Consider the following 12,819-nt stretch of genomic DNA (forward strand, 5'->3'; position numbering starts at 1 on the left):
TAATTACCAGACAGATTATTCTATTAACTCCGAAAGATTAATGAGATCACAATAGTATTCCAAATCAGAAAGATCTCGAAATATTTTGATAACTTACTGCCCTGAAAATAAGCAAAAAATAAATAATAATCACCAAAAATGTTAATCCTTCTTGTGTATCTCATATCACGCAGGTGTCTGCAATTGCAGAACTTGTGCATCTTTCCATGTAATAATCATCACAGTGACTTATAGGGAGAAGTGAAACTGTTTAAACTACAACGTAACCAATAGATAAACAGCTTCTGGAAATCGTCTAGATTTACAAACACTTTCGGAGAGCTATATCCCAGTAATTCTACCCGATCTTAAAAGTAGTGTAGACACAATATGGAACAGAGACGAAATTATGTAACAAAGGTCAATAAATACATTTAAGGAAACTAACCGAAACGTCATGGTATCATACATTAATGCAACGGAGTATTTTTGCAATCGACTATACGCAGCAGCCATAAACTCAGGTTAAATATTGCCGTTGAGCACTAATATTATTATAATATCCAAATTAGGCAAAATTTACTCGGAAAAATTACAAGATATATTACTCTTTTGCAATTTACCTAAATCAGTCTCAGGCGACTGATCAATAACCCATCTAACACTGTAAAACAACTACTTTACAAAAATAATATAAGACAAGATTAGTGATACCACTGAATAATAACACACATATATTTACCATTTATAAGTGGTAAGTTCAACAATCTATTTCATAAGGCCTTTAGTAAAGGAAGCTTCAGTATCAGGATAAACTTCTCTCATATAAATATTAGGTGTTTTTGGAAGAGACTGCAACAGTTTACAATAACGGGCGTTATGTCTGTGTGTTTGTTCGTCTGTCTGTTCCCTTTTCACGGTCAAACGCCTGAATCATTGGTCACGATATTTTTGGGGATTACGAAGGAGATAATCAGGAAGGTTTTTACCGAAAAATGTGAAAAAGATAATTTAGGAGATATTGTGTTTTGTTTTAATAAATCCCCTTTGATTTTTTCGGTGATTTTTCCTGTGACGTAGATTAACTCTGGATTTCATATAGTTCGTGAATTTAGTGGATTTAGATTTGCGATATTTTTCCTTTATTTCCCATCGTAGATTGGCAGATTTCCTATCTTACTATAATGAGTACTATGTTCGTCTGTCTGTCTGTCTGTCTGTCTGTCTGTCTGTCCGTCTCTTTGTCTGTTCACTCTAGCATTAAAAAATCAGAAAATCTCATTAGTTCGGGGATATCGATTTTTGAATTGATAAACCACCTTCGCATTTTCATAAAAAATCCATCGACACGAGTACCTCTGGATTTTTGTCGTATAGCTCGTCGTCCCATCGTAGATACGAAGGGGGTCGTGAGGACGGTTAAAATGGAAAGAGTGCCTGGAGAAGATAGTGCTGCCCTGGTCAAGAGGGTGGCTGCTGGAAGACCCTATGTCTGGCAACAGAACTCTGCACCATGTCACCAAATAGGAGAAACCAGTCGGGCAATTTCTGCAGCCACATCACCCCTAACATCTCGCCACCTAACTCTCCAGGCTGCAATTCTCCTCATTATTTATGTGTGAGGCGCGGTTGAACAACAAAACTCCTTGTCACACTAAAGACGAAATGAAAGCCAGGATTATGGTATCATTCATGAACTTAAACAAGGAGACAATCCAAAAAAGTTGCAGGAGATTCTGAAGTTTTCTTGGGGTTGTGGTTGAAGCCAATGGCGAATTTATTGAATAATTTACTCTTTAGTACTTCAAGATATTTCTATATAAGTTATATATTTCTATATCTGTTAAAATGACGGAATAGTCTTGCAGTAAAGGACTAATGTAGGTGTAAAATTTCATAGATGACTACTTCCTCCTCTCTGGACATACGTAAAGATATTAGAATGTTAATTTAGTTCCTCAGGTATATATTCTGTTATTCTTTTACTTCTTGGAGTACCGCTTTTAGTCGAATAAATCGTCCCCTGCACTTATTCTTTGTAGGCCTAGCACTTATTCTCTTGGTCACTTTTGCCGAACCGCTAGGTTACGGAGACGTAAACACACTAGCATTTGTTGTAAAGCGATGGTGGTGGGACAAACACAGACACAAATGCACACACATACACACTCACATGTATGTATGAATATATATATATATATGAATGGTTACTATGTTACCTTACAATAGAAATCAAATAGATGAGTGACCAACAAGCAATCTACTATTCAACTCTAATATTCTTGAAAACCATTCTCAGAATGATCTGTTAGGCAAAGTTGGTTGTATAAAATGCTAAATTACGAATAAATAGATAAAATACATTATGAAAGAGAAGAAACGCAGTACCGGCTCTCGTCAGAGAAGACTATCGAGCTCCATTGTTGGAGCTCCAATGTCTGCGCTATGTAGCCCATTGTAGTCGTGACTGAGGATGGCAGGCGGTGAGGACAGGCCTTCGAGCAGGACGACTGCAATGCAGGTCTTTAGCCGCCAGACGACCTCGTACCGTGTCGTCACTGATTACTCACTGTCCAGTGCCAATGGTCTCGCAAGCTGTCTCGCTGGCCCATCTGAAGCGATCACGGTGGTGTTGGTGGCGGATTAAACGGGCCTGCCTTGGCGTGGTCACCCGGGGGCGCCCTCTGCGGATACGGTCTGCAGTACTGCTGGTGTTGTTTTATCACTGTTGCAGGCGATGGGTGATGCTGACTTGGACATTGTAAGCTTTCGCAAAAACCAGGGCACGCTACACTGCTTGGAATCGGCCGATAGCAAGAAAGCCCGTTAGGTCCCTCCTACTATCCGGTCCGCCACGCCGGCCGTAAGGCTGAGCGATGTGCTCCTGAAATGCCTCACACATCTCCTCGGGTTCGTCTGTCAACTTACCTCGTTGATTCGTCAAAGATCGGATTGCGACATTATTACCACGTTGAGCCACTCGGCACCGTCCTGTGGCGTTGATTCCCTCACAACCCACTGCACGTAGCTCTGACAATGCAACCCATGTGTTTGACATCGAGGTGCTGGTTTAACACCAGTCCCTTGGCCTTCAACTGAGCCGCAGAGCCAGTTCTCATTGCTTCCTCTAAGTCCTTGACTAGCGTTGATTCTCTTCTAGCCTCTCTAGCCACCTATTCTATATCTAATAGACACGTATTTAATGGCTCGCTTGACGGTATACTACGATTTATTGTTAATAATGTCTCCAGTTAATGCCCTCAACAACTTAGCCTGTACTCCTTAATCGCCAAAAGAAACTTATTAAATTTCCGGTAGGCGGAGTCTCTACTATATAGCTTATATATGTCTAGCTTACAGGTGACCATTTTGTAATCGCTGTAGCTGACCGGGTAGAACTGTGGACACCTGACTCTATTTCTATCAGCTTTTCTAATTAACACGAAGTACGACCTGGAAGATCCGTCGCTTTTTGACCATGTCCACAATAGAGCGTTCGGAAATTCCTGCCTATCAGGATCCGCTAGCTCAAAGCGTGTTAACACTTCCAGGAAGGAAGCGTTACATTTTCTATTACAACACGAGCCAACATAATCTACGCGTGTATCGCAGATTGTGTATAGTCTCCTATCACAACTAAAGAATGTAATGTACCAAGAAACTTCTCCAGGTCACGAAAATACGCATTTTACCCCAGTTGTCGTGGGTGCATAAATTGCAACCAGTCTAATAATCTTACCATGGCTCAACGTCAGGTCCATGATGACCAGCCTACCTTCTGGATCTGCAAAAATTAAATTTTTCTCAGAAACCCGGTTTCTTTTTAACAGGACCAACACCCCACTTTCGCTAGGAGGACAGCCAGGAGAGAAAAAATCTCATACCCATCCAACAGCGGGAGCAAATCTCTTGACCCCCTTAAACCAGGTTTCTGTAGCCACAAATCATCCAAATTACGGGACCTGATGTTATTAAGGAAGCTACCTTGCTTCCAGCCTGACACCAAGCCACGCACATTTATGCAACCTACATGAATGCTCGACATTTCTTACATTGACATCAGTGGGTTGCAGTTTCTTCCTTCTTATTTTCCTTATATTTCTCTTTTTCACGGGCTCGTGAGGTATATTGACGTAGGCCCTCGTAAATGTGAGATGAGCAATCCAACCTCAGAAATGTGGAATAAATGTAGGAAAAAATAATGTTAGTAAAACGAAATGTTAACTTATCTGTATGGTAATTTTCTCTCCATGAATTAAACATGGCTACCAGCAATCGTATAATCCAACCTCATTGTGAGGAATGGAGATTCCAAAGAGCAATATTTGGATGGTGGAATGCTTTAGAAGAAGAATGAGAGCAACCATTGTAGGCTAATAGTTAAATAGACACTAAGACAAACGCACGTATACACGCACACAAACACACACACATACATACAGATAGATTGAGAAACAGACAGACAAACTTCGGAAATTCTTTGATGTGTTTCTTCATGAATATAAACATTTTCTTGGTAGTACAAAGATCAATTGATTTGTAATCTTTTCTATATATACTCTCGGTCTTCGCGATACACTCTTTTTGCCCTTAAGCTCTTTCTGGCTTCCGGTTGCCTTGTATAATTTCACAGTTTTGTGAAATCGTTCACCAATATTTAAGAACAAAGATGTATCTTTTATATTTCATTGTTTCAGTCATTAGACTGCGGCCATGCTGGGACACCTCCCTGAAGTATCTTTAGTCGAATTGACTTCACTTTTTTTAATGTCTGGTGCTTATTCTATCGGTTTCTTTTGCCGAACTGTTAAGTTATAGGGAAACAAACACAGACACAAAGGTCATACACGCACAAATACACACACACACACACACACACAACACACACACACACACAACACACACACACACACACACACACACACACACACACACACATATATACAATGGGCTTCCTTTAGTTTCAGTTAACCAAATCCAATTTGGTCAGCCCCAGTCTATAGTAGAAGACACTTGGTCAAAGTTCCACGCACTGGAACTGAATCCTGAATCACGTGTTTGAAAGTAAGTTTCTTACCACACTGTCAAGCCTGCGTCTTTAATCATAAAGCTGTCGTGTGTATTTATCATTCATTCGTCCAGGTAATATAGCTTGTTTTATTCTTTTACTTGTTTCAGTCATTTGACCGCGGCCATGCCGGAGCACCACCTTGAGGATTTATTTTTATTTAACAAATCTACCCCAGAACTTCTTGTTAAAGCTTAGTACTTATTCTATCGGTTACTTTTACTGAACTTATAATAAAGGGGACAGAAACACAAACAGCCTTTGTCAAGCGGTGATAGGGGTACAAACACAGTCATACAGACAGGCCTAAACAGAAATATCTACACAGACGGACGCATGCACGCATACATATACACTTGCTACGGGCTTCTTTCAGTTCCCGTCTATCAGTCCCTCTCAGAAGGTTTTGGTCAGCCGCTATTGTAGAAGACACTTGCCCAAAATGTTACGCAGTGAAACTGAACCCGGAACTATGTAGTTGGGAAGCAAGCTACTGACCACACAGCCACGCCTGTTCCTGTTTATTCTTCTCCAGAGTACGGTGTGTCTGGGAAAACTCCTAACTCACATATTTTTGAATTGGTATTATCGGATATATTATTTCAACATTCAGCAATGTTTCTATGCGCTGGTGGTCTTAAAATTATAAAGGGGAGCAGTAAATAACTTATAAGTTATGGATGTTAAAAAATCGTCACATTTGTGGTTTATAGGAAAGTGTTTTACAATTACCGCTAAGAAAGTCTATACTTGTTACTCACGAAATTTCAGTGAAAACGGTGCTTCAACCATATAATCTGACTTCAGTTTTGTCTTTTACTTTCCTGCTGGAGTTTAGGTACGAGGGGCGTTCAATAAGTAATGCTCCTGACCCACTTCCCATAGCAGTAGAGCAACGAAACTTGGCACAGTTATTAGTCTTTCTCTACATAGGAACAACCCAGAGTTACGCATTTCTCCCATCGTTTGATACAGCTCTGGAAACCGTTTTTTTAGAAGACCCAGCTTGGTCCTCCAACCACGACGTGACTTCAGAAGTCAAGGCTGCATCATCTGGGAAACGCTTTCCTTTCAAAAACAACTTCATGGCTGGAAAGAGGTGAAAATCAGAGGGTGCAAGGTCAGGAGAGTAGGGGGAGGGGGGAGGGGTTCATAGCCGCACGCCTGTGCTTCTGATCTGGCGACACGCGAGTTGTGGACCGGAGCGTTGTCCTGCAGGAGCAGGATGTCTTTGCTGATCTTTCCCCGCCTCTTGATTTTGATAGTTTCTCTTAATTTCCTCAAAAGTGAAGCATAATAGGCTCCTGTAATTGTGGTACCCTTTGCCAAGAAATCTGTTATCACTACTCCGTCCTTATCCCAGAAGAGTGTGAGCATGACTTTGCCAGCGGAGGGCTGCACCCTTGCCTTCTTTGGAGGAGGTGAGTCACGGTGCTTCCACTGCATTGACTGGGCTTTGGTCTCTGGATCATAATGATGGACCCAGGTTTCATCCTGTGTAATCAGTCTTTTGAAAAATTTTGACTCATCTTCTTGGTACATCTCCAAATTTATCCTCGAGCACTCGACGCGTTCTTGCTTCTGGAAAGGTGTGAGCAGCCTGGGAATCCATCTGGCAGACACCTTTTGCATATGCAAATGGTCATGAATGATAGTTTCCACAGACCCGGTACTAATCGTGACCTCGTGGGCTATTTGGCGAATAGTTATGCGTCGATCTTCCAAAATGGCAGCCTCAACTTGACGGACAGATGCCTCATCAATTGCAGAAGGAGGCGACCAGATCTGGGAGCTGTTTCCACCGAGTTCCGACCATGTTTGAATTCACGATGCCAGCGTTTTACAAGGTCATATGATGGGGCATCATCACCATAAGTTACTCTCATTTCATCAAAAGTCTCCCGTGGTGTGCGTCCTTTCAAATACAAAAACCAGATCACTGCTCGACACTCAACAGGCTCCATTTCACACTTGACTCAGTTCAAACACCTGTAAATCAGAAATCCCAATTAGTTCAGAGCTGTAATTTGCCACCTACTCTATAGAGATATCAATAATTGCACACGCAATCAAACAATGGCAAGTGGGTCAGGGGCATTACTTATTGAACGCCCATCGTATATAAGTTAATATTGATTTTGAAACTGCTTGATTCTAAAGCCTTATTCAAACACATATCTTATTGGACATTTCGAAATAAATTTTCTTGCTAATATACCATCGACTTAAATTTTCATTGTTTGAGTTCTCTTTCTCTCCATCATGAAGCAAAAACTTACTGAACTAGGTTGCGTTCTGTTGAGTATTTTTGAATAAAAAGAAGTATCGGAGTAGATCAGAGGACTGCATACGCCGAGGTACAAATATAATATTAAAAGTCGTTGCAGGTTTGTAAAACAGAACTAAGTAATATAGACACATATTTCTGTTTGATATGTGTGGTTGTGTATGCATGCATACTCACAAATACAATGCTATAATTATTTAATTTTCTTTTTGTAAAAAGTATTCTTTTCAACTGTCTACAAACACAACCAGGCTAAAATAATTAATGCTTTCTTCCAGGAGTGAATAAAAATGCTCAACTTGAGGGTATGGGCCTCTTAAATATTAAGATGGCTTCGGTCGGCCCAGTATCAAGTGCTTGAGGAGGAAACTTCCTACTACAGATCTACGCCTGCGCCGATATATATATATATATATATATATATATATATATATATATATGCATATATGATTCCCATGAATAATACGTCAACATATTACCGTTAATCATTTGGTTGATTGAAAAGAATTTTACTTTTACGCTGTTTATTTCTTTTATCTTCCATTCGCCTTATTTATTCAAAGAAAGGGAAAACGAGATAAAAGGTTGTGTGGTGTAAAATATGAAATATTAAGACAGAATGAAAGAACAAACGTACAGAATAGGCTATAACATCAAATCATACTTTTTCTTTGTCTGCGTATTCTACATTTTTTTTATATATATTCCTGCCCTATATTCCATTCTATCTCTTTATCCACACACACGAACACACACAGATAAGTACATACATACTTACATACACACATATATAGATATATATATATATGTACATGCATACATACATTCATTCGTTTATATATATATATATATATATATATATATTTATCTATGTTTACTTGCTGCTGCCTTTCTTGTGTTTCATTTCTTCCCCATAGTAACGCCATTGTTTCTTCTATCTTCCAATGAATAACGACATACTATCTGGAATTACGACCATTATTGAGTTATTTCTGCTTGCTTCTAATTATTTATGTTAATCTCATCATTCTCTCCGTCCGTTTCTTTCTTTTATCTATCAGATGTTCCTCAAATCTCTATTTTCTTCGTTCTTTTATCTTCCAATATTCATTCTTTAGATACCTTTGTAAACTTGTCTTTGATTTTTCCCGTCTGTGCATTCTCTATCTATCCAGTTATATATCTGTTTGTATTCAGTTATATGTAATTGCCTGTGTGTTTATAATTATACTTATCCTCAGACGCTCAACCACATACACATATGCAGATATGTACCCTCACATCAGTAACACACTCCATATTCTTACTGAAAAGGCAAATCTAAACGATAAGTATATGTATGATTGTATGTATGTATGTATATATCTCTTTTATCCCTTTTACTTGTTTCATCCATTTGACTGCGGCCATGCTGGAGCACCGCCTTTAATCGAGCAACTCGACCCCGGAACTTATTCTTTTGTAAGCCCAGTACTTATTCTATCGGTCTTTTTCGCCGAAACGCTAAGCAACGGGGACATAAACACACCAGCATCGGTTGTCAAGCGATGCTAGGGCGGACAAACACAGACACACAAACACACACACGCATATATATATATATAAATATACATATATACGACTGGCTTCTTTCAGATTCCGTCCACGAAATCCGTTCACAAGGCTTTGGCCGGCACGAGGCTATAGTAGAAGACACTTGCCCAAGGTGCCATGCAGTGGGACTGAACACGGAATCGTGTGGTTGGTAAACAAGCTACTTACCACACAGCCACTCCTGCGCCTATATCTATATATATATAGAGATAGATAGATAGATAGATAGATAGATAGATAGAGAGAGAGAGATACGGTAATAAGAAAATGGAGGAGATCAAGGGATAGTATTCAGCTAATTTAGACATTATATTATGTCTACTTATTTATTTAAAAAAAGCATTTATAACAAAATACTTATATGTATAACAGATTATGCTTTACATATATAAAAATACCAGTAATGATTAAAATATATAACGTAGAATATAGAAAGCAGAATAGTTTCTTACAGCTGTTTCAGCCAACAGGTCATAGTACCTTACTTTACTTCCATCCCTTCAGTGAACTGAAGTGTTTGGTAGATAAGATTAAGGTACTTGGGTGTGCCTCTGGGTTTCGCCAGAGAGTTCAGAAAGTTCATATGGTTAAGTTATAAATATAAATACATAAATATATACACATTTTAAACATATACATACATATACTTAAATTTATATAAATACATATCCCTACATTTATATATATATATATATTTACAAATATATATATATATATATATATATATATATATATATATATTTACATATATATATATTTACATATTTATATATATATATATATATATATATATATATATATGCATACAACGGAATCAATTATTATTATTATTATTAGGTCTATTATATTATTCTCTTAGATAAAGTATAAACAGAGGAAAGAGAAAATGATCAAAAGAGAATAATAGTGGAATTTAAATAACCAACTTAGCTTAGGGTTATTGTAGTTTTGTAGGAATGAAAAGAGATATAAATGAGGAATACACACACACAGAGATATACATATATATATATATATATATATATATATATATAATATATATATATATATGTATACATACACAGACGGACAGACACACACACACACACACACACACATATATATATATATACACACATATATATATACATATATATATATATATATATATATATATATATATATATATATATATATATATATATATATAAGTCCAGCAAAAATTTACCTTCAAAGGAATATGGTACTTAATTTAGATGCACCAGAATTCTGTATGGTGTTATCCATAAAAATCCCTGGGGTGATTATAATCAAAATAAACAACAAGAATGACTCCGGTAATTTGGTGCAATCGTTTCGTACTACATGTAGTACGAAACGATCGTACCAAATTACCGGAGTCATTCTTGTTGCTTATTTTGAGTACACATATATATATATATATGCATACATATAAGCATGCGATATGTTAACTATTGAGGGCTTGAGATAAAGGTCCACAATAAGTGGATTATAATTTATATTAATACATGTAATATTAGTCGGTACTTAAAGTAATAAAATTCCGGGTATTAATCAAGGTACTTAATTATTTTCCGTTAGCTTTTGTTTATCGACTTACTGAAACCCTACGGAAAGTCCGGAGGGGGTTATGATCAGTCCCGTAATCTAATTTTTTTGGAAAGGCCATGAATTTGTTTTGGTTGGTTACTGGTTTACCGATAACATAAACAAGAAAGTAGACAAAAAATATATATGTATACAAATAAAAAACAAATAATCCAAAATTAACTATTAGTAGGTAGGATAATAAAAATCAATAAAGAAATTAATATAGGGACTTCACTCTATTATATTATATTAAATTATGTTGAATTACGCATTATATAAGTAAAGTGTGGATGAATTTATATATATATATATACTCTTTCTCTTTTACTCTTCTACTTGTTTCAGTCATTTGACTGCGGCCATGCTGGAGCACCGCCGTTAGTCGAGCAAATCGACCCCGGGACTTTTTTTTGTAAGCCCAGTACTTATTCATCGGTCTCTTTTGCCGAACCGCTAAGTAACGGGGACATAAACACACCAGCATCGGTTGTCAAGCAATGCTAGGGGGACAAACACAGACACGCAAACACACACACATACATATATATTTACATATATACGACAGGCTTCATTCAGTTTCTGTCTATCAAATCCACTCACAAGGCATCGGTCGGCCCGGGGCTAAAGCAGAAGACACTTGCCCAAGATTCCACGCAGTGGGACTGAACGCGCAACCATGTGGTTGGTTAGCAAGCTACTTACCACACAGCCACTATATATATAATTTAAACAATGAGGGTCATAAATTGAATATTAATTTTAATTTAATTAACATCAATTTAAAACCAGTGGCTTAGCATATAGAAAAATCTGAAAATTCAGAAAAATTGTATTACATGCCATGGACGGTTTTACGTAAGTAAAGTAGTTAATGCGAAACCGGTCTATGATTAATTCTTTAGTTTGTATAATTTCATTTGTCTTACCCGCTTACGTTCTGTGTTTGCTGAATTTTTCTACACAACATTCTTTTCTTTGTGGTTAGATCGTAGGTGATCTATTTCTAGCATATTGGATGACCACTTAGTGGTCATCCCTTCTTATACGTATATATATATATATATATATATGTGTGTGTGTGTGTGTGTGTGTGTGTGTGTGTGTGTGTGTGTGTGTGTGTGTGTGTGTGTGTGTGAGTGTGTGTGTTTATAATAGTATTTTAGGTTAAAGTAATATTACTAAGGAGATGTGGTTTTAATAGACTGCATATGAAAGATAAGTTGAGTGTTCAGGCCGTAACTCGATAACTCAGATATGGACTTCATATGTTTTGACTTTGCAAAAGCTTTAGATAAATTTGATTATGGTATGATATGCCAGAAAGGTCGTGACGTTGGCATAGCTGAAATACTTGGAGAGTGGTTACATGACTTTCTGAAAGATAGAAGTCGGGCGGCGAGCTGGCAGAAACGTTAGCACGCCGGGCGAAATGCGTAGCCGTATTTCGTCTGTCGAGGTCGACTTTGCCTTTCAGCCTTTCGGGGTCGATAAATTAAGTACCAGTTACGTACTGGGGTCGATGTAATCGACTTAATACCTATGTCTGTCCTTGTTTGTCCCCCTCTGTGTTTAGCCCCTTGTGGGTAATAAAGAAATAGGTATTTCGTCTGCCGCTACCTTCTGAGTTCAAATTCCGCCGAGGTCGACTTTGCCTTTCATCCTTTCGGGGTCCATAAATTAAGTACCAGTTACGCACTGGGGTCTTTCGTCTGCCGCTACCTTCTGAGTTCAAATTCCGCCGAGGTCGACTTTGCCTTTCATCCTTTCGGGCTCCATAAATTAAGTACCAGTTACGCACTGGGGTCGATATAATCGACTTAATCCGTTTGTCCCCTCTGTGTGTAGCCCCTTGTGGGCAGTAAAGAAATAAGAAGTCGGGCAGTGGTGGCAAATGGAGCAAACTCAAAGTAAACACAAATACTGAGTGGTGTTCCACATGGCACTGTCTAAGGACCGCTGCTTTTCATAGTGGTCCTATCAGATATGCCATCGGCTGCCCGGATAGCACAGCCACCTACACTTGCTTGCTACGCAGAAGATACGGAAGTCTCGCAGAAAATACCCTAGCGATGTTGAACGCCTGTAGCGGGAGGTGCCGCAATCAACAATAATATGCAGTTTAATGTTTGAAAATTCCAAGCTCTGCGCTACTAGCGCCCAAAACTTAAAGGAAAAACTTACCGGGTACACTGGCCCAGGGGTGATTACAATACCTCAAGCTAAATCAGTGCATGACGTTGGTATTGACATGAGTGACGATAATTCTTTCCAAGTGCACATTACCAAGATGGACACAAAATGC

General features: G+C 38.3%; 1 long non-coding RNA gene across 1 annotated transcript in view; it reads right to left on the reverse strand.

Moving 5' to 3' along the window:
• Positions 1–7,540: 7,540 nt before the first annotated feature.
• LOC118763169 overlaps positions 7,541–12,819 on the reverse strand; it is an 8,230-nt gene continuing 2,951 nt past the window's right edge. Inside the window, exon 3 of the long non-coding RNA XR_004998933.1 lies at positions 7,541–7,647. This is a non-coding gene — a long non-coding RNA (uncharacterized LOC118763169). The remainder of the gene's footprint in view (positions 7,648–12,819) is intronic.

This window comes from Octopus sinensis, linkage group LG4 (genome assembly GCF_006345805.1).
Source record: "Octopus sinensis linkage group LG4, ASM634580v1, whole genome shotgun sequence".
Taxonomy (NCBI): domain Eukaryota; kingdom Metazoa; phylum Mollusca; class Cephalopoda; order Octopoda; family Octopodidae; genus Octopus; species Octopus sinensis.